Consider the following 23372-nt stretch of genomic DNA (forward strand, 5'->3'; position numbering starts at 1 on the left):
AAGCGTGAGTTCCAACCAGTTCACATGGCAACACACATTCAACTATCCCAAATTCTTAACAATTTGATTTTATCATACGCTGGTGACATGGTGAACATGAGAGAAACAACTCTTGCTGATATTCAAGTGCATCTTAAACATGCTTATGGGATGATTGAGTTTCTTCAACTGGAGTTGCAACTTCAAAGAGATATGTTGCAATAGAAGGGTGATGTTTCCAAGTCTTTCATCCCTACAAATGAAGATAAAGATGTGTATTCCAGCATCCAGCTTTGGCAAATTTTCAGGCAAATGTTAGCCTCGCTCTCATAATAAAACAGTTATAAATCCAAATATCATAATTAAATAAATCAAATCTTGAGAATTAAGAGTTTCCTCAAACTAGGGCTTTTAGTTAGGATGAGAGATTCTCTCCAAATAGTTCTCCTAGATTAGTGTTTTGTTGAGAAAATATCTCAACCATAGTGGAGATTCTTTATGTGAATCTGAACTTTGTGAAACATCAACTTTGTTTGATGTCTCATGCCCTTGGTGTACCAGAATTTCTTGTTGTTCTATTTCAAGCATCCCTGTTGTCAAAATTAATAAATATTTATTGTTATTATTTGTATAAAAAGATAATAACTTCTAATATAACCTTTGTGTATCTATTCCAGACTGCAAAAATTAGATAATGAAAGATGGTTTCGGATTATCGCAATTTTCGCTCAAAAGTTTTCAATATTTGGAAAATTCTGAGTTAAATTGAAGAAAGAAAAAATAATATAATAATGACTAAACCTATCTTGAGAATTACAATAAATTACGATAAACAAATTTATAAAAGAAACCTGCCTCCAAGCCTCTTAAAAATATTTATAGATAAAATATTTCAGACAGAAGAAACACAAGTTGGTCATTGATTTTCATAATTAAAAAATTGGACCGAGTTCACTTACCGAGAACCCAAGGAGCTTGACACTTGATCGCTTCCAAGTCTTGGGGAGTAAGGTCATTTTCCATCTTCAGCATCTCTCGGGCTTTTCCGGGTGTTTTCAACCCAACAATTTCACCCGCAATAGTTCGACTGACCAGGTCAAGAAGAGTCACTATATCCAGACGCATGGCAGCCAATCCAAGTTGGATCAAAGTGGGCAGATCCAAATTCACAAACTCCACATACCATGGGTCAACATCCTCTTTTGATCTCCACGGACGTAGGGGATGATCAACATGGTATTTGCAATATTTGATAATCTTTTCCAAAATGTCGCTGGACAAAAACAGCAGGGGAATGGGATTTTTAGTAATGCCAAAGTCCTCTGCCATATTCTTTATTATCCCCGACTGCCACGCTGCTGCTTTTGGCACGTCGAATATTTTGCCATCGGAGCTCTTCAGCCTAACAATCTGATTATTGTGAAAGACCCGCTTCTTCTGTGTTTCCATTACCACGCAATTGCAGACGATGATGTTGATGTTGAAGTTGATTCGAGAGGGAACGTCCAAGCGTACTATTTCTTCGATTACCAACGAAGGATTTCTTTCTATTATGCTTTCGATTTCGCGTTAATTGAATGTAATGTCTACTTATATATACACCGGCATGTTAGTTTTGGGCACCAAGAAATAAAACTAAAATTAGATATAATTTTGGGCACTGCCTCCCAACCCCTAAACAAGGGGTTTCTACCCTCTTGCAAAGCCCCCAAGACCCCAAGTAGTTTCTACCCTCTTGCAAAGCCCCCAAGACCCCAAGTAGGGACACATTTATCCTTCCTACAATCCCCGCTAATACCCAAGTAGGGGGAGATTTCTCCCTCCTACAATCCCCCCTAAACAAGGTAAAATAGGTGGAGATGGTCATTAAAAGAATACAAAACATACCAGCAAAGTAAGTGATGTATATTGTTAGTTATATATATATAGAGAGAGAGAGACTATAATCGAATATGGTGCTGTAAAGACTAAAACATTTCATGAATTATATATGTTTTTCATGATGCTTGATTATTCGAAGCCTCATTTTAGTGTACGAGGTTGTTCCTCTCCTCCCTCTCCTCAACTCATACACCCTAGGATTTATTCTCAGTTCACAATTAACCTAATCATGGGTACAGTGGTCCATATCCTACTTGGAGGTGACCAATTCACTATATAGGTCCTACGTTTTGGTTAGATGAATCATCAATCATACTTGATCGTAACATCTAATTGTTAGGATTAAGGATTTCTTTCTATTATGCTTTCGATTTCGCATTAATTGAATGTAACAGCTACTTGTATATACACCGGCATGTTAGTTTTGGTAAAACAAGTATTTTATTAAAAATCAAACAAAAGGCCGACGGTCGTGAATTTTGACAAGTTTTTCTATGGTTAAAATATTTCTAATTTAATTATATATGGTTAAAATATCTAGGAAAAGTGAGGTGTTAAACGTGTTTTCCAATGTTTTTTTTATAAAACCAAATCTTATTTTTGTTAAATATATTTTCCAATATTCTTAATATCTATACATTTGAATTCCTTTTCTAATATTTTTAATATCTATAAATTTTTTTTATGTTTAAGTCTTTTTAATAATTTCAAGTTTTAATATTTTGTATTATGGTTTACAATTTTAAAACAGTGAATGAATGTCGTTAACATCTTTTCTTTTCCTTTCAATCCAGCTTGACCTAGTCCCTTATCAACATCTAGAAACTATGTGCATTAAATTTCTTAATCTCTATCTTTGGACTACTTACTATTTCCTCTCACTAGTAGAATTGATTCCACACATCTCCCATTGTAACATGGCTTCCGAAAAGACCAAGAAAATCCCCTTAACCACAAAATGTTTTCCTTGAAGCCAAAATTGTTATGATACAAAATGTAGATTTTAAACTTGTACATTTAATTGTGACAAATACATTCTTCATAATGTCCCCAACCACTAGCCGGTCATCACCACATACCAAAAATCCAAATCTCATTGAATAATTTTACCAATGTCTTTTTGAAATCATATGAGCTACAATTTTGCTAATTAAACCTTAGGAATGGGTTCATTGATTGTTAATAACATGTAACTATAACTCATGGATTTACGTTTTGTCCAAAAAATAGCTCAAAATCATTTGTAGCAGATACAATTAAACAAAAACCTGAATCAATTATCATCTATGACATAATTAAGGTGAATTAATCACATTAACATGAGATCTTAGTTTAGATAAATTGACATATAATTGTAAATACAACACCTAGATGGATCATACCACATAGTACCAAATAACGATATGCATACCATAGAATTCCAAATGGCACATATTTTGTAAACATGGGCCACTCAATTCAATTCATAATCCAACATCTAAAATCTTTAGTTATGCCTACTTTCTGGTGAAAATTTTGGCTGGTTAGAATAGTCCATGCCTCCAACACTAGGAGCATCGTTGCTACCTAGTTTCCAATTGTCAAACAACCAAATAGAAAAGACAAGGATAAGCCTCCAAAATTGAGATTAAAATCCATTTTCTTGAGTTATGAGGAGATATTTATAAGAAATACAATGACCTTTGAGCTTCCTTGTGACTGTTTGACTTCTATGACTATTGATATTGTAACATGACTCATTACATTCCAATATGTGGCTTTTCATATTCCAATTGTTTCCCTTGGACTTCATTAGAAAACATTTATTACATAAGACAATTTACAAATGAGACGGTGGCCTAATAAGACAAAAATGCTAAAAGGAAAAAGACTCATTCAAATCGATAAATAATTTTCTTCTTCGTGTAGTTTATTTGTGATATAGGTGTGCCATGCTATGAAATCATTTGTGATGGCTACGCTTCGATCTGGAAGGAACCCTTTATAATGCATCTTCACCTTCAATGCCTATGATAGTATGTTCTTGGAGATTTATAGTACATTATTCCAGAGCCATGAAAGCTTCATGCGCGCTTTAACTAGCGGAAAGGCATACTGCTGAATAATGTCCTTCATGACCTCAAAACCTTCCTGTTTAGTTGCTTGTTTGATTTGTTCAATGTAATCCCTTATCTCCTTGAATATGACCTCCTTGCCTCTAATTTATTCAAGGGTTCTGATGGCGGGCATCCTATGCTTCTATTTTAGAGATTGAAACCCATTTTGTAACTAGTTGTATACAACCATAGTATTAACCAACTGTGCTCCAAGATGAGAGTAATTTCGTAGGTGGCGTATTAACTGAAATTTGTCTATCTCGGTGAAGACCTTGTATTAACTTTCCAAATTCTCTCGAGAATAAAAAAATTTGGCATCCCACTCCTACATATGGTCAACTTCTTTATTTGCTATCTTTAGGATTTTCACCACTTCTCAAGCATTCTTTTTAATTCCATTGAGAGTTGCCATGACTTGTTGTATAAGTATCATCTTTTTATATAGTCACGCCATAGTATCCTCCATTGGTATGATTCTTTTGGCATTGATGACTACCATTCTGCGGTATTGATGCTATGTGATGACAACCACTAGTTCTATGCCTCAAGACGTTCTACATGTTGTTTCACTACAACAAGCTTTCTTTTCAACCTAGAATTCTAATTCAATAATTACTATGAGTTATCATGTGCTGTTCTAGTGAATGCAACATTTTCCACGATGACTTACCTTAGATTTATTCTAGTGTTAGAAGTTATCAACTTCTATTTAGTGACTGAGAGTGGGATATGAGGATCATTAGGAGGGTATATATTTCTTTTCTACATGATCCACTTCTTTAGCTAATGAAATGTTACACTACAAACATTTGTGACTCTATCTGTTGGTGGGGGTGTGATCCCCATCTCTCTTAATGGAAGATGAGCTCCTATGACTGGTTGTTATTTTAGGGTATCTTTCTCATAATCCATGGGATGGATGGTGCCTTCTTCCTAAAATTATTCCTCCTCCAACTCCTAATTTAATTGTTCTTATTCAATCCTCTATGTTGCTTCCTCATCCTAGCACTACATATGTTGTTGTTCTTCTATCTTTCTCCTCTCTTCTATTTATGAATTTTTTTTTTTTCAAGCAACTCATCTTGCTTCCTTCTCTCTTCTTCTTCTTCTTCTTCTTCTTCTTCCTCTTATTCTTTCCTCTCCGACTATGTTTGAGTAGCTCCTATGTATAAAGTATTGAACTTCCATTTCCTACTCCCCTAGCCTGATGAATACCCGATCCTTTTCCTAGGAGCTATCTTCTTTTCTTGAGGTGTTATTTCCTCCTCCTCCTGCTCCTATAATTCTTGAATGGGAAGATCATGGATGAGATGGTATTCATAGCTAGATGTGACATTATCATGGGATTATAATTGTTCTTTATCTTTGAATCTTTGACTTTGGTAATTTATGAAAAACCCATATTATGACTGATCCTCTGACAATGTTTCCTAATAATTCATCTAGGATAATATCCATGGAATTCATTGGTAGCGAAGTGCAGGCAATCCAACTCTTTTATCTTTGCTACCATAGCCATGTGACTCTTTAATTCACACAATTTGATCCTCACTAGAAAGATAGGCCCACGAGCTTTCTTCCTCCTATGAAGAATTCCTGATAACCCCTTGTTGAGTTGATATGCCATTGCCTACATGAACACCTTCTTTGTCACATATTGCAGTATAAGATGAAGGTATTTATGACATCTGAAGCATCTAATGTATGTTCCCTCAAGAGTTGCAAACTATTCCACAATATATTGAACTAAATCCTTTAATTGATCAGTCATGCATGGTAGATTCGTCTCGAATATCATGCGAAATATGGTTGCAAAGAAGTGTTTGGCCAATCTGTCATATGCACCTCTGAAGTGTCATTTTGATAACATCCTACAGTGGAAATAAATTGGGAACTTATCTTTAGGATTCTAATTCCAATATAATTTTGGGAAAGCATGACGTGCACAAATTCCATCCATGAGAAATTTAGACATGTAAAATTTTGTGGGTTGGTTCACTTGTAAATATGCTTTAGCTTGCCCCACTTGACGTTGCAACTCATATGATCATATATCCAACCATTTTAAATATTTGGCATGTGTCAGCACTATATTGAGCATATATATCCAATTCTCTTGGAAAACCTCAATGTTCTTGTGCCCAAACATCTGACACTACATAACTATAAAATATTGATATATGTCTATGACAATCTTCGTCGAATAGACTACATATGGGCACTTGTGAAACTTGGCAAGCTCACAAAACCATTTTTTAATAACATTATTCATGTCAAGGGTATCCCATCCTACGCAAAAGTTTTCATTTGGATATTTATTATGCCTAAAAAGCGTATAGTATGTGTGATTATCCTCACCATAATAGGTGGCAGGTTGATTGTTGCTCTCATCGCGAAGCACAACATGAGAGTCAACCATGTGTGTGATGATCCATTCAATAATTTTTGGACATGGCATGACCATGGATCTACATGTGATCCTATGCATCTTGGAATTCTTAATGTTCATGTATGTATGCACATCTTCTAACTCATTAGGAAACTTCTCTTGCGTTAATGTGTTATAAATATATCTCCATGTGACCTTTGTAGTCTTGTCAATAAAACACTAAGTATATGTCTCTATGGGAACATTAGGCCTTGTAACTTCCAGTTAATCAGTTGTTGCTTATGAAAGTTCTTTAAAGAATACTTTATGAGGCAATGTGTCTCCAATGGATGATGACATAGTGGCAATTCTTGTAGAATGAGCACCAGGTTTCTAGAAACACACATAACGACAAGATTAGCATAAAATAACTAATTATGAAATAGTACATGTAAATCAAATTTAAAGAGCCATCACAAATGATAGATGTGCATGCAAGAAAAAATACTCATGAAAACTAGGAGGGCACACTTTCAAAGAACAGAGGGCACATGCATGGTCATTTAGGGATCTGTAGTGTGCTCATGTGCTCAAGAAAGAGGTAAAAATAAACCGTGGCACATTTTTGCATCTTGAAGGGTCGAAGGGGGAGGAGAAAGGTCCTTCAGGTCTTCCCTGTTTTCCCATGCACTCAAAGAGACTAGGAGGTTTCATTGTCGCACTTCGAAGGCACAAAGAATGGGGGAACCAAAGATTCAGGTCTTCATAATGCACCTATGTGCCCAAGGAAAGAGAGGGCAAACTATAGCACTTTGAAGGGCTTAATGATGCGGCTTCATGCCTTGTTCCTTTAGAGAAAGGTTTAAGACCTCTAATTATTTGATTACTAAAAATTCTCCCCTTATATTATTCTATACATATAGATAAGCAAGAACACGCCATTTATAACTGCATTGAGTGTGGTAATGAGAATCGTAACTCGATAAGCATTTCATGGTTGGATTGCAACTTCCATGTTAAAGGATCATATTTTCCACCAGAAAGCCATTGAATTGAAAGATGTAAACCAATTCAAGGAAGAGGGTGAAAGATAATCCAAGGGTTGCATACTACTAGAATTTGTGTTTGAAAAAGTATTAGCTACATAATCTTGAAGCTCAAAACTAACTTATTCAAGGACAAATGAAATCGAAAGAGTGAAACAAAAACATGAAAGACAAAATAAAAGTGCAATGCATCTAACAATATGTGGCCTAACCTAACCTAAACTAAATAATTCAAGGTCAAATCATGTAAAGAGGAACTTCCAATGCAGCCATAGAGTTCCTCCCAACCTTTAAACCAAAAGATGTGAACATGAAAAGTAAAAACAAAAAGTAGTGCAATGAACAAGAGAATATGTGCAAGTAATTGCACTGAGAAACAAAAATAGGAAGTGAAACCCCAATAGTGTATTACACTCGATGTGTCGACTAATATAAGACCATATGACCATAATATATTACTGGGCATATGACCATATAAGACTCGACTAAGCGCATGCGCTCAAGATGAGTGGACCCACTATCAACCAACAAACTATCCCATGAATCTGGTGGAGAAGTACTAGTAAGGGCAGAAATAAGTATGTATTCAGATTTATTTACAACATTACTTTCATACCTAGGAGCCCTTGACTTCTTTTGAGGAGGATGATCTTCTTCACGGTCAATTGAGGAGTCCCTTCTCTTGCTTTCATATCTTCTATCGGGGTTATTCCTTTAATTGTCTTTTCTTGTTGTTCGTTCTAGTGTTGTAACGTGGCCTCTTTCTCTTCTTGGGATAGTCTTGGGCAAACTTACCTTTCTTGGGGAAATTGAAGCATTCAATATGAGATAATGATATGTCATTTCTTCTTTTTGTATTTTGAGAAGGAGGATTCCTTGATGGACCCCCGTTTTCATTCTTTAATTTCTCATGAGTGGTATATGCAAAGGGATCTCCCTCTTCATGCTTTTGAAACCTTCCTCTTGCAATCATCCTCGATTCTTCTTGAGTAAGCTTCGCAACAATTTCATCAAATGATGGAAGGAAATTGTTTTTGCTGATTGTGGCAATGAAGGTTTCCCAAATAGGAGGGAGACCTGTAAGAGTACTACTACTAGTTCCCTGTTAGGCACATTTTTTCCAACTCTCTGCAATTGATCTCTAAGGCAAGAGATCCTCATAATGTAGGATTGAAAAAATTCTCCTTTGTTCATCTTGGTTTCCTTGAGTTGATATTTGAAGGTGATTCTCTCATTCAAGTTGTTAATTTCATACATGTCGGCTATCATGTCATATAAGTCTTTAGACTTCCTTAAATTCCCAACATATGCAAGTAAATGATCTTGTAAACCATCAATTATAATTTGCTTTGCTTTGGACTCAACTTTCTTGTACATTTTCTTGAGGGAAGTGGAAGCATTTTCTGGAGGCTCGGGCATCCTTCCTTGAATGTATTCCAACACATCATTGTTGTCATCTAGATCTCTAATCTAAGTTTCCATGCAGCAAAGTTTGATGCATCACCCAACTTTTCATGCTGCTTGAAGGTAGGGGATGACATCTTGACCTTGACTAAGAAATTTTCTTTCTGAAAATGAGGGCTTCAATGCTTGTATTCTTTTGGGATTTTCCTTCACATCACCTCTGATACCATGTTAATTTTTCTAATTGTTCTATGTCGTAGCAGTTGCTTTTTCCCAATTTACTTCTTCATTTACAATGAATCCAATTATTAGCAGTATAACCAATCATAAATGTAATTAAAGAAAGAACAATATTTGTAGTGACAAAGAAGACAACAATACAACCATAAGAGAAAATAGATTGGTCCAAGACCAGGGAAAAACCCCACAAAGGGGGACCCCTTTCAAATCTTCTTCTTTAATAGATCATCACAAAAAAAATTAGTAGAGAGTAGAATGAGCCCAATATATATGATAGCAATGGAGATTTAAAAATCAAATCTACAGATCGATATAATAGTAGAGAGAAACCTAAATATACCACATCGCTGAATCCAACTGAAGCCAACCGTCAAAGCCATAGTCAAAACCCTGGACACTCTTATTAGTAGAACTAAGTTTGTGCATCTGAAACACCTTGGATGCTCTCTCGATCACTATGTGAGGGCGTCCGTAACTGCTAATATGCTCTTAGAAAGACCCTGTGCACGCATCTGGGGTCAAACCAAACAAATCTACTCCAAAACCGTCGAACGATATCTTCCAATTGCTATGTGTGTGTCTAGGATAGCGTGGATGCTCTCAAGGCCACTCTGTGCGAGCGTCCTTTGACCAACATCTTCAGATCTACCTCTAAAAACCCAGATGCTCCCTTAAGCTTTTGTGCCAGCGTCTGGGGCTCTATGGATGCTATCTTTCCCACTCTGTGCTAGAATCCAAGAACTAAAATTCCCATTTCTGTACGAGCGTTCAAGAATCAGAAAATCCTAGATCAGAGCAAGCTTCACCTATGTGATTTCAAACACTTATGTGAACTACTTTTGACAAACCAATAAAAACCAATACAAATGAGAATAATATAAGATGGCTTGATAAATGTGTTGAAATGAACTTGAGGTCGCTTCTATTTATAGGCTTTTTGAGGGTCCACTTGGGGTTGACGCCAACCTAAATTATTTCACATGTGCCGGTGATGAACATTTGATACTCATCAATCATACCATTCATGGTAATCATGACCAGATCTGTATCTGACATAGCTTCACCGATATCACCCAGCTTTTTCTTGAGCTCCTTGATCCGTGAAATGAATGCTACAACTGTCTCATTCTCCTCCATCTTGATGAAGAGAATATTTCTCTTCAAGAACAACAGTCGATTGGTGTTCTTGACCTCATAGAGATCCTTAAGTGTCTTCGTGATCTCTGGTGTAGTCTTGCAATCACTGATATGGGGGGTAATGCAATATTTGACTGACATTTTCAAGAGCATTCTCGCCTTAGTATCCCGCTTGTCCCAGTCATGGATTGTTGTTGTTGTTCCTCTTGCAATGAGGTTTGGCTTCACCTCATCATTGTTCAAAATTGTCTATGCATTGTGTCCCTCAAGAGGGGTTTGCAGCTTGAATTTCCAACCAAAGTAATTGGATCCATCCAACTTGTTGTTTCCATTGAGCTAAGCTTCTGCTGCTTGATTATTCATCTCGAATGAATAAAAACTTCAACCTCAATAATTAAAAAAACAACCCCAATCTTCTTAAAAGATAAACTGCTAAATGCCAAATCCACAGAAAAAACAAGGCCAAATCTCCTTTTTTCAATCACTCTCCAAAAATGATACAAAGCCCCTCCTTTTCTTTTTAATTTAGGAATAAACCCCTTTTAGTTATTTAATAAAAAAAACTTAAATAAACAAGCCCCTTCTTTATAAACAAAATCCCGCTTATTCTTTAATGGGCAAACTTGAATTCTTTAATTAAATAATTTATTTATTTATTTTTTTAAAAACGCCCCTCCTTTTAGAACTGAATTGTGTATATATATATGTATATGTATGTGTATGTATGTATACATCTCTCTCTCTCTCTCTCTCTCTCTCTCTCTCTCTCTCTCTCTCTCTCTATATATATATATATATATATATATATATATATATATATATATATATATATATATATATATATATATATATATATATATATATATATATATATATATATATATATATATATATATATATATCTAGAGAGAGAGAGAGAGAGAGAGAGAACAGGTTGTTGATATGCTCACTAAACCACTGCTCAGAGAGACATTTGAATATCTAAGACAAAATCTAGGAGTAGTTGCTGCATCATCCTGCTGTTAAATCAAAATTTTCAGAAAAAGGTGGTTATACACGTGTTTCCTAAAGTAAATTTGCGTACACACGCGGGTTTCTGTGGGTCAAGGAGCGTATATGTTTTTCAAGCAAGAAAAACAGTGGGGTAGGCTCTGATATGGGTGCTCTGACTGATATTGATGATATGCTTTGTTCATTAATTTTATCTGACTAACAAAGATGCCTTGATCTTTGACCTGTTAACAATTCACAAGTAGCACTGGTTCACGAGGAGCATTAGCCTTCACGTACATTTAGCATTGTTGGCATTATGGTTGCTAAGTCCAGCTATGGCTTCAGATATTTGTTGCTCAAGTCATGTAAAAGTCTAGGGTGTGATATGTCTTCTCATACATTTGAATGGGTCCTCTTGGACAAATGATGTAATTTATATCCCCACTTTACATCGGATGGATGATGTAATATTTCTTGTTTTCGTCATGTATAAACAACTGGTATATCCCCACTTGGTTGGGTGGATGAGTCAAATTTGGTATATCCCCACTTGGTTCGGAGATGGATGTATGTATGAGTCATTGGTGATAGGAAGGTCATTGGTGATGTATGTATAGAGTCATGTTATTCCTTTAGAAAATCTTTTTGCAGACTTTGCTTGTGCTTAGGGGGAGCATGGACTCAATCATGGGAGATTAATAAATACATTTCATCACGTTAGAGAATTCAGCATGTACTCGGGGGAGAATGACCTTTTGACCTTGATGTAAAAGGGGGAGAGTGACTTGGTGTTGTTGTTTCCATAAAGTCCAAAGGGGAAGATTGTTGGCATTATGATATAGGGGTTGTCCTTGATGGCAACACACTCAGATGAAATATCACAGTACAACAGGTTAACAACAAAGAAATATAGATCAGACTACACAAAATGAAGAAAGAGAGGTATACGTAGGTTCACCCTAACCAAGCTACGTATACATGTAGGTTGATTGATCACAAGTAGCATATATGTACACATGCACTTTCACAAAAGGAAAAGAGCGTATACCTAGGGAAACTAGGTTTTTGGTCCGAGGTATTTCGTCCATGGTATTTTGATCCATGGTATTGGTCCAAGGTACCTAGTCTGAGGTATTGACCCTTGGTATTTGGTCCAAGCTATTGGTCCTAAGTGGTTTTGCTCCATGGTATTGAGAAAGGCCTAAAACTACAAAAGGAGGAGAAGATCATTAGGCCAAGTGTGCAAGTATTGAATATCTGATGAAGTGTGATATCTAGTATGCAGTTTATTAGCTTATGGTGGTGTGCTTGATCTGAACCAAAGATGAACCTTAGGGGTTGATGAAGGATAAGATCCAATGATGGATTAGGATCTTAAGGCTTGAAATGAATTATCATTATGTGTTATGATCATTTATTGTCTAGATCTGAATCCTGACGCATGTGTTATTCTGTAAATATTGAGATTGACATATAACTGAAGTATGGAATAGCTACAAAATTGTGAATTAATATATGCAGATGTATATGCTGGTGGGCTTTGAGAAAATTGGGTATACACACAGGTTCAACACATGGAAGTAGTGTATACCTTATAAAGCAAGTTTCAGTTGTTTATATTTATTGTTGCAGAGTTCTAGGTTATGGTTACTATATTCTGGTGACAGTATTCTGAATGATCAGATTGATTGTGATTTAATGATGGGTTGTCAAAGTGATTTATTGATTCAGTTGTGGTTGATTCAGAAAGTGATGATTGAGTCTCAGTGATTGGTTGATGTAGATGTATTTGATGATTGAATTGTAGTTATGATGTTGTTGATGGATCCAGTCTGAAAATTTATGAAACGTGGTCCTTGGAGGAAGAAAGAAGGTCGTAGCCTTCTATAGGTCACCGCCTATGTACTAGTAAACATATCGGCTAGTACAAGAGTTAGGGGGTTGTAGCTCCCTTCCAGTAGAAGCTGGAGAATGAGAGAAGGTTGTAACCTTCTGTAGGTAGAAGCCTGTGTACTAGTATAAGTATACACCAGTACAAGATTGTAAACAGAGTTTCTTATTATTAAAAGAAGACAGAGATGACAACAGTAGGGGGTTTTCACCCACATTGGGTTTCCACCTTATATCCTGGTGTTCATGTGTGTTACTTATGTGTGATTCTTTATTCTGCTTTTACTGCACTATCTAATAAATCTCTGATATACTGGTTAAAGTTCAATGCATGATAATTAGGTAAATCAAAAGTTCTCTACATATACATTGGTTGCTCTAAGTACAGTTGCGTATACACGCTAGTTCACTTAACTGAAGTAGCATATACAAATCTGTTTGGGAAATTAAATTATTGATCTAATAATAATGATTCACCCCCCTCTCAGTATTATTTCCAACAATTTCCAAATTGTTAATTGTTGTTTCTCGTGGAGATTCTTTATGTGAATATGAACTTTCCAAAACATTAGCTTTGTTTGATGTCTCATCCTCTTCATGTACTAGAACTTCTTGTTGTTCTACTTCATGGATAGTTGTTTCGAAAATTAATAAATATTTGTCGTTATTATTTCTATAAAAAAAATAACTTCTAATATAACCTCTATGTATCTATTCCAGAATTTGCAAAAATTGGATAATGAAAGATGGTTTTGGATTATCGCAATTTTAGCTCAAAAATTTTCAATATTTGGAAAATTTTGAGTTAAATTGAGGAAGGAAAAAATAATATAATCATGACAAAACCTAACATGAGAATTACAAAAAAAAAAATTATAAAAGAAACATGCCTGGTAGACTATGACAAAATACTAAATATTTATAGATAAAATATTTCCGACAGAAGAATTAATAAAAGTTGGTCATTGATTTTCACAATTAAAAAAATTGAATAAGTTCACTTACCGAAAGCCCAAGGAGCTTGGCGTTTGATGGCTTCCAGGTCTTGGGGAGTAAGGCCACTTTCCATGTTCAACATCTCTCATGCTTTTTCGAGTGTTTTCAAAGCAGTAAGTGCACCCGCAATAGTTCGACAGACCAAGACAAGAAGAGTTGCAATATCTAGACACATGGAATTCAGTCCAAGTTGGATCAAAGTGGGAAGATCCAAATTTAAGAAGATGGTGTTGATGTTGAACTTGATTCGAGAGGGAATGTTGAAGTGTACTATTTCTTCGATCAACTATGATTTTGGATCACCAACCAAGGATTTCTTTCTACTGTGCTTTCAATTTTGCATTAATTAAATGTAATGTCTATCTATTTAATGTTTTAAAACAATTAGTTTATTAAAAAACAAACGAAAGCCGACAGTCGTGAATTTTGGGAAGTCTTTTTGTTGTTAAAATATTTCTAATTTAATTATATATTGTTAAAATATCTTAGAAAAATGATGTGTTAAACGTGTTTTCCACTACTCTTTTTTCATAAAACTAATTCTTTCTTTTTATTAAATATATTTTCCAATATTTTTAGTATCTATAAATCTGAATATCTTTTCTAATATTTTTAATATTTATAAATCTTTTTATACGTTAAGTCTTCTTAATAATTCCAAGTTCCAATATTTTTTCTTATGGTTTATAATTTTAAAACATTGAATTAATGCGATAAGATATTGATCAACAAGGTCGAAACAAGAGGTCTAAACAAGGTCAGGGGAGGAAACAAGGGGTTCAAATTTTAAATGTATTTTTCAATCACAATTGCCATGGTAAGGAGAGGAAACCACTTGGGTTTTATGCCTCGAACAAAGCTTCTTCGGCTTCATTTCCATGAATAATGCATCAAAATGATAAGTGAGCCACACTCAAGGAAGCGTTCAACATAACATTTACATATGAATGTCATCGGGAGGTTTTCAACTCTAGGAATGGGTCATCAAACTTTCTCAAAAATCAAGGAAATTAAGTGCTTTATATGTTTTCATGAGGACTTCATTTAGTGAACCTACAATGTAGTAAATACATTCATGGAATATTAAAGAATACACCTAATTTAATAGGATATAGGTAAACACTTCCCATAGTTATTCTTTTAACACCCCCTCACCCCTCTCAACACATCTTCCCAATAAGAAAACCTTTATTCTGTTATATAGTTATTGTATACCCATTAATTCCTACAAACTAATAGATTCTAAACAAAATTTCTTGAAAATAAGAACAATGCAAAACCATGAAATACCCCTTTCTAGGCATCTTTGGAATTTTAGTTTGATATGGACATTGTTAGAATGTTTTACAAATGGTCATTGGTGAGGTCTTAGCTGTCATTAATGAATGAAATCAAGTTCCTTAATCTCTCCTTGAATCCTATCAAGCTAAAATGCATTGAACAAGTTTCAGAACCAACCCAACAGACATCTATAGAGGAAATTGTAGCATAGGGTTGAAATAGGCACCATGAGTAGGTTTTGTTCACTACAAATGAGTTTCAAGGTATAAACATTAGGATATTTTCACTATGAGACACTTATCAACAAACATTATGATGTTTTGATGTTTTAAATGAGACCAATTTGTTTCATAGTCATAACAATGGTCAAGGTAGGATACCAAGTGGATTCGAAATTTAGCAAAGATTCTTGGATTGGAGTACCTTGAAAGTTGCATTGAAACAAAACATAGAACCTTTCTATGTGATCATTAGCCTCTAAGTTGGATATGGCCTTCATGTGTTCTTTCTAGAAAATAGTGATGGGTCTAGGAACCCAAACTATAGTCAAATAGGAAAGGAAGTACCTTATGTGAGAAAAGGAAAATTCAAGTATTCCAATATTATGAGAAAAATCTCCTACCATGTAAAATTCCCTCTCTATTGGATTTTTCATCTCTAACTGTTATCCCCATCACAGTCAAGTTATTGCATGTAAAGGGCATGGAATTAGGGGCCTATGTGCCCATATGATGAAAGCATTTCCTAATGCTAAAAATCAATTTTTTAGTGTGAGAGAACTTATTTTCAAACATGTGAGTAATATGTGTTTTAATCCTATAAAATAAATTGTTGTAAAAGAATTTTTAATAAAATAAAAAGGATGCATTGGAGAGTGCAAACACTAACAAAAAAAAATTTAACCTCGAAGCCAAACTAGGGGAATCCAAAACATTTTTCAATACTCTCTCTCTACATACATACATACATACACACACACCCACACACACACACAGATATATATACATATACATATATATATATATATATATATATATATATATATATATATATATATATATAAATATATATATATATATATCCTACACACATTCCTTTATTAGAGAAGATTTTTGCTTCTATAGAAGGAGTATCATCAAATCCCTTCCCTCTCTTATTAATTTTCAATTTACAATATTTCTTGTAACACCTTAATTTATTGCATATCGAATATGCATTTATTAATTTTCCTTGATACTTAGATCTTCCTCTAGATTTTGATCTCCCACTTGAGGAATTATTTGTATTTCTAATTTGTGAGAATCCTCTTACAAACAAAGCATATGTGTTTTGAATTTCCATATTTTTCTCTATCATCTCCTCTAACAATCAGGACATGACTATATCATCGAAGCTTAAAGTAGTTGCATTGTTAGATGTGGAAACAACCAAACTATCCCATGACTTTAGAAAAAAAACAAAACAAATCGATATACTTATATTCCTATGAAATTATAATATTAACATATCATATATGACACACCCCAATATATAATGAGTTTAGAGGCTCATTCATTTAGTGTTTATCCTTTATGCTCAGATTATATATCCTTTCCCATAGAAATAATTTGTTCACTAGGGGCTTATACTAATAAAAGTTGCCTAACTTTTTCCATAATTCCTTCATTGTAGCTTCTTCTAAAACATTAAAAATACTAAATATGGGAGATGCAATCATACTTTTCTCTTTTCCTTTCAATCCAACTTGATATATTTTCCTATAAACATCTTTGCTAGAGTAGGAACTCGATCCAAAATGATTTTCTAATATTTATCCACGAACTAATATTCCATTTTGAGCTCCCGCAACTCGAAACTATGCCCATTAAATTTCCTTATCTCTATCTTTGGACTATTCACTATTTCCTTTCACTAGTAGAATTGATTCCACACATCTCCTTTTGTAACATGATTTATGAAAAGACCAAGAAAATCCACTTAGCCACAAAATCTTTACCTTGAAGGAAAAATTGTTATGATACAAAATGTAGATTTTAAACTTGTAAATTTAACTGTGACAAATAGATTCTTTATAAAGTAAAAAATATGCAATGTATAACACAAGCATAAACACAATGATTTTACCCTACAAATCTCAAATCTGAAAAAAATAAAATAATTTTCAATATATTCTTTTTTAAAGTATTAGATTATCTATATATGTATGCATGTATGTATAGATGTATGTGTACATACATATGTACGTACATACATACATGCATACATATCTCACAACTTCCATAAATCAACAATTCATTTACTTTGTATTAGAATAAAATAATAGTTTATCAACTAAGAATGCAAAACCATGGGCTAAACAACCATGTATCGCAAAATTGGTAAAGGTGAAAAGAGTGTTCCCCAAAAATCACCAAAAATAGACACAAAATTCGCCCACGAAAAAATAAAACTAAAATTAGATATAATTTGGGGCATTATCTCTCAACCCCTAAACAAGGGGTTTCTACCCTCTTGCAAATACCCCAAGTAGGGGGAGCTTTCTCCCTCCTACAGCCCCCCTAATAAACGGGTTTCTACCATCCTCCAAATACCTCAAGTAGAGGGATATTTCTCCCTCCCACAATCCCCCCTAAAAAATGGGAGGTTCCACCCACCCAATGATCCTTTAGTTGTGCCCGATGCAATGTGAAACATGTGGACATAGTCATTTAAAGAATACAAAACATACCAACAAAGTAAGTTATGCATATTGTTAGTTATACATACATATATATATATATATATATATATATATATAGAGAGAGAGAGAGAGAGAGAGAGAGAGAGAGAGAGAGAGAGGCTTCAATAAATATAATAAATGTTTCATGAATTATAGGTGTTTTCCATGATGCTTTATTATTGGAAGCCTCATTTTAGTGTACAAGGTTGTTCCTCTCCTCACTTAATGTAACTTAGGCACCCTAAGATTTATTATGGGTTCACAACTAACCTAGTCATGGGTAGCTTGGTCCATATCCTACTTGGAGGTGACCAATTCACTATATAGGTCATATGTTTTGGTTAGATGAATCATCAATCATGTTTGATCCTAACATGTAATTTGTTAGCCTCACTGTCATAATAAAACAATTATAAATCCAAATATCATAATTAAATAAATCAAATCTTTCGAATTAGGAGTTAGTTCCTTTAACTAGGGAGTTTAGTTAGGATGAGAGATTCTCTCCAACTAGTTCTCTTAGATTAGTGTTTTGTTGAGAAAATATCTCAACAATAGTGTCCAAGATAGACACACTATCTTGAGACCAACTTCCTCATGTATTTATTTGTACTATTATCATTATTTGTACATTGGATTGATTAATAATGAGAATGTGAGGAATACATTATGGCTGAGGCCTTTTTCGCCATGTTTGGTTTCTATATTTCTGAGTGTTTATTTTATTGATAATTATTTTGTGTGTGAGTTTCCTTCATGTGGTATCAGAGCCAAGTTTTTGGCTCAGCCTACAGGTTTTTTAGCTTTTAGTTGTAGCTGTTATTATTAGAGCATTCACTTGCCACAATTGTTGGATTAGATTTCTAGGTGTGGAGAAAAATCATCGAAGACATAATTAGAATTTCAGCATCATAAGGGATACATTTGTGAGGGTTTGATTTTCTGCGATAGAGATCCAGTTTCACATTGGGAAGGGAACACTTCACCAATCGTTGATTTTTTTTCAGATCTGACCCGTGGCTACCAAGTGTGCAAATATCATTGAATACCAATTTTCATGGATGTCGAGTGAGGAAGTATCACCCAAAATCAATTAGATCAACGTAGTAATGCATCTGATAGATGTGTTCCCTCTTCGAAGTTTGAATTATTCAAAAACACACCAAAATCGAATTTCTAAGAGCCGCTGAGCCATCGTGGAAACAAAGAACGATTTATAGTGTTTGCGGCATAGAGAGGAGAATGGTTTGTTGTCATTATCACTGAAGAAACTAGCTATATGACCATATTGCATGTGGAAAAGGGACCGATCTAGTTCTTAGGTCAATCAGTGTGACCTTCGATAAGAAGATTTTGGGAAATTGCATGCACAGATAGGAGTTTAGGTGCTAGCATGTAAATTTCAAGGAACGCATGGATTTTGTGATCTGATCCTCTCACTGTTAAGGTTCACTGTGTCCCTATTTAAATTCACTGACCATGTTACCTAGGGGAAGCATTGCAAATTGAATCAAAGGACCAAAATTCTGAGTGTGGGCTATAATCATTCTCGGAACATTAAATATCCAAATCAGAGCAACCATCAAGGAAACCTCTTGCAAGACCTCAACATCGGATGGCGAAGTCCCGACACGCTCGAGCCTTTAGTTCTCTATTTTGTTAGAGATTTCGATTATAACTCTCTGCTTTTCATTCTTGAGTTATCCTTTTCTAAGGGATATTCTTCTTAGTCAACACATTTTCTGGGTCTATGATTTTGGAGATTGGTGTCTATTTTACTACGTCTTCTACCTCGGCAGTTAACAGGTCACCGATTGAACCACATTTGGGCACATTTAGTTAGTGGCTCTTTCAGCATCATGTGTTAGAGTGCAGTTCCAAGTTTCAAAATTCGACATCAGTAGTTTGATTGTTAAAGATAACTGGACAATCCTCTTCAGCAGTTTCAAGATTAATATTTGAAGATTACTGAATACGTTTTGTTTAGTAGTTCAGTACTTGGAGATATTCAAATCTGTTCTCCTTTTGGAATTTTCAGAAGATTGTGTTATATTTTAGCAGTTTTATTTAGAAGATCGGTCAGGACAATTTTTGCACTAAATCTTGAAGGTTCCTTTGGGCAGTGCTTCTTTGGTAGTGTTTATATTTTGAAGATTGCTTTGGAAAATTCTCCTTTGTCATCTACATTTCGAAAGATTATTTAGGGTGTGAGACTTGAAGTAGCTTACTAGTGAAAGAGGCATTAGTTTTGCTCATGGTGCACAGTTTGAGCACATTAAGTGTGAGAGATCTGCATCAAAGAATCCAGTCTTCGTGGAAGAGTATATTTGATCCAATTGCAGTTGGGTCTATTTGCAGAAGCTTCCACTGTAATGAGCCAAACAAATAAGAGCGTGGAAATAGTGGTGGCAACAGCGTAGTTTATGTAGTATCACTTGACACTTCACGTATTGTAGACTCAAGCTCTTTTTGATTCAAGCTCTTTTTGATTTTTTGTAAGGAGATCCATTCACTTTTAAGTGACTACATAAAGGTTATTTAATTTTTAAAAAAATTATTTCTAATAGTGACAAGGAGGAGTTTTCTCGAGTGAAAAGTGGATTATATATATATGGCAGAAGTGTCCTCAGACACGTAATTTTATTAATCAGAAAACACAATTACATAATTGATTTTGCAAGAGTTTACACCCGAACAACACAAATACTCTTGCAAATGAGCTATATATAAGCTCCATGTCCTAACTACCTCTAATTATGGATCACTTATTAAATAACAAGTGTCCATTTACAATAAATGCTATTCAAGCCAACTAGCTAACTAATCTCCTAAAATAGAGCCTAAGATACGACACATTTGGAGAGTCATATCTAGTTACAACAATATGCTAATTCTAAAAGTCTCCATTAAATAAATAAACATTCTAGAATAATAATTATTAATTTAATATCTTAAATTAATAATTATTTTATTCTAATTTTATAACCTATGATAAAATTGTATTTTTGGATCATCTAACATTCCCCCCTATGATCCAAAGATACATTACAACAGATACCAAGTTCATCCCTGAACTTAGTAAATTTTATTCTGTGGAGCGGTTTCGTGAAAATGTCGGAGATCTGATCTTCAGAAGGACAATAAACTGGTTTGAGGACATCTTTGGCAATGAGAGACCTGATATGACGATACTTGGTGTCCACATGCTTTGTCTTTTAATGAAAAATGGGGTTCTTGGCAAGTTTGATGGTTGACTGGCTGTCAATGAATAATGATGTAGCTTTTGCCTGAGAAATGCCCAAGTCCTGCAAAATTCGACGCAACCAAACAATTTCACATGCTGCTTCCCATGCTGAAATGTACTCTGCTTCTGCTGAAGAAGTGGCCACTGTAGCTTGTTTCTTACAACTCCAAGATACTTCTGTTGACCCCATGTTCATTAAATAACATGATGTTGATGCTCGATCATCAATACTCCCAGCAAAGTTGGCATCAGAATATCCACCAAGTACAAAATTTCTAGTCTTTGTGTAAAGAAGACCAAAATCTTTTGTTCCTTGGATATATCAAAGAACTCTTTTGGCTGCATTCCAGTGGTTGTCTCGTGGTTCCTGCATAAAACGTGAAAGAATATTGACTGCATAAGATAGATCATGATGAGTATTTGTCAAATAAATCAAGATGCCAATCAACTGTCTGTAAGTTGTACTGTCCACCTTCTCCCCCCCTTCAAATTTTGAAAGTTTCAAGTTTTGTTCCATGGGGGTAAGAACGGGCTTGCAATCCTGCATGCCAAAATGTTGAAGAACCTCTGCTGCATACTTACTCTGAGAAATGAAAATATGATGTGGACGTTGGAAGACTTCAACTCCAAGATAGCAGTGAAGTAATCCAAAATCTGTCATCTTAAAACCTACATGTAACTCCTTTTTCACCTGTGCAATATGATCATCATGGTTGCCAGTAATGATCAAATCATCTACATACATAACAAGAATTACCAGATATTTTCCCTGTTGTCACACATACAAAGTATCATCAGATTCACTTCGTTGAAAACCAAATTTCTTAAGGTATTCATCCATATTTGCATACCAAGCTCGGGGAGGTTGTTTTAATCCATATAAAGGCTTGATCAATTTGTAGACTTTATGTTCTTGTCCTTCAACTTCAAAACCTGGTGCTTGGGTCATATACACTTCTTTCTGTAAATCCCCGTTGAGAAAAGCACTTTTCACATCCATTTGATGAACTTTCCATCCTTTTTGAGCGGCCAATGCAAGTGTTAATCGGATGGTGTTCCATTTAGCTGTAGGAGCAACATTTTCCTCATAATCAATGCCTTCCTGCTGCGCAAAACCTTTTTCGATAAGTCGTGCTTTATAATTTTCAAGTTCTCCCTTTTGATTATATTTAATTCTGTAAACCCATTTGCATCCTATGGGTTTAACATTTGCTGGACAATCAACAAGTTTCCAAGTGTTGTTATCAATTACTGCTTGATATTCTTCAACCATAGCCTGTTGCCATTGTTTATGTTTTACTGCTTCTTTGTATGTGGAAGGTTCAATAAAATCATTTGCTATCAAGGCCAAATTGCCTTCACTTCTATGTGCCCTTCTTGTGCCAGTTTTATTCTGTTCATCAGGCTTTACATCTTTCAAAAGTTGAACTGCCCATTTCGGAAGTTGGTGCTCACTTGTTTGCGCTTCTGTAAAGTCCCCATCATTGTAAAGAGGATTAATATAAACTGATGTTCGTCGTTCAGGTGAAGAATGTGGAGAATCACTGTCAGAAGAACTGTTGCTGCTTGGAGATGCAAATGAACTGCTAGAAGACCCAGATGATGTTGTTGATATAGATGGACTGGATGACTCATCTTCAGGGGAAGGAAAATCAAGTTCATACCAATTTGGTGAAGTTGGATGACTTTGCATTTTTCCATTTCTTTTACTTCCCTTTGTTTCTAACTTGTGAAGAAGATTTTCAATTTCTTCAGCATTCTTACTCTCTGTTTCATCAAAAATGACATCCCTTCTCACAATGAATTTTCCATTGGTCAAAAGACGATACCCTTTCTTCTCATTAGAATAGCCAATCATTGTGCATTTTAAACTTCTTGAGTCAAGCTTAGTTCATTTTTCTTTCGAAACTAAGGCATAACACACTGACCCAAAAACTCTAAGATGTTTAACTCAAGGTTTGAAACCAAACCAAGCTTCATAAGGTGTGATTCCGTCTAAAGAAGCAGTTGGAGATCCGTTTCTTAAGTAGACAGCTGTATGGATTGCTTCTGCCCAATATGTTGGACTTAACCTTTTGAAAGTTAACATGGATCTCGC

General features: G+C 34.9%; 1 pseudogene; it reads right to left on the minus strand.

Moving 5' to 3' along the window:
* Positions 1–930: 930 nt before the first annotated feature.
* LOC149237668 (uncharacterized) lies at positions 931–1428 on the minus strand (annotated as a pseudogene).
* Between the last annotated feature and the right edge of the window lie 21944 nt (positions 1429–23372).

This window comes from Pinus tabuliformis, chromosome 8 (genome assembly GCF_031772625.1).
Source record: "Pinus tabuliformis cultivar Carrire ecotype Pingquan chromosome 8, CPIR1, whole genome shotgun sequence".
Lineage (NCBI taxonomy): Eukaryota > Viridiplantae > Streptophyta > Pinopsida > Pinales > Pinaceae > Pinus > Pinus tabuliformis.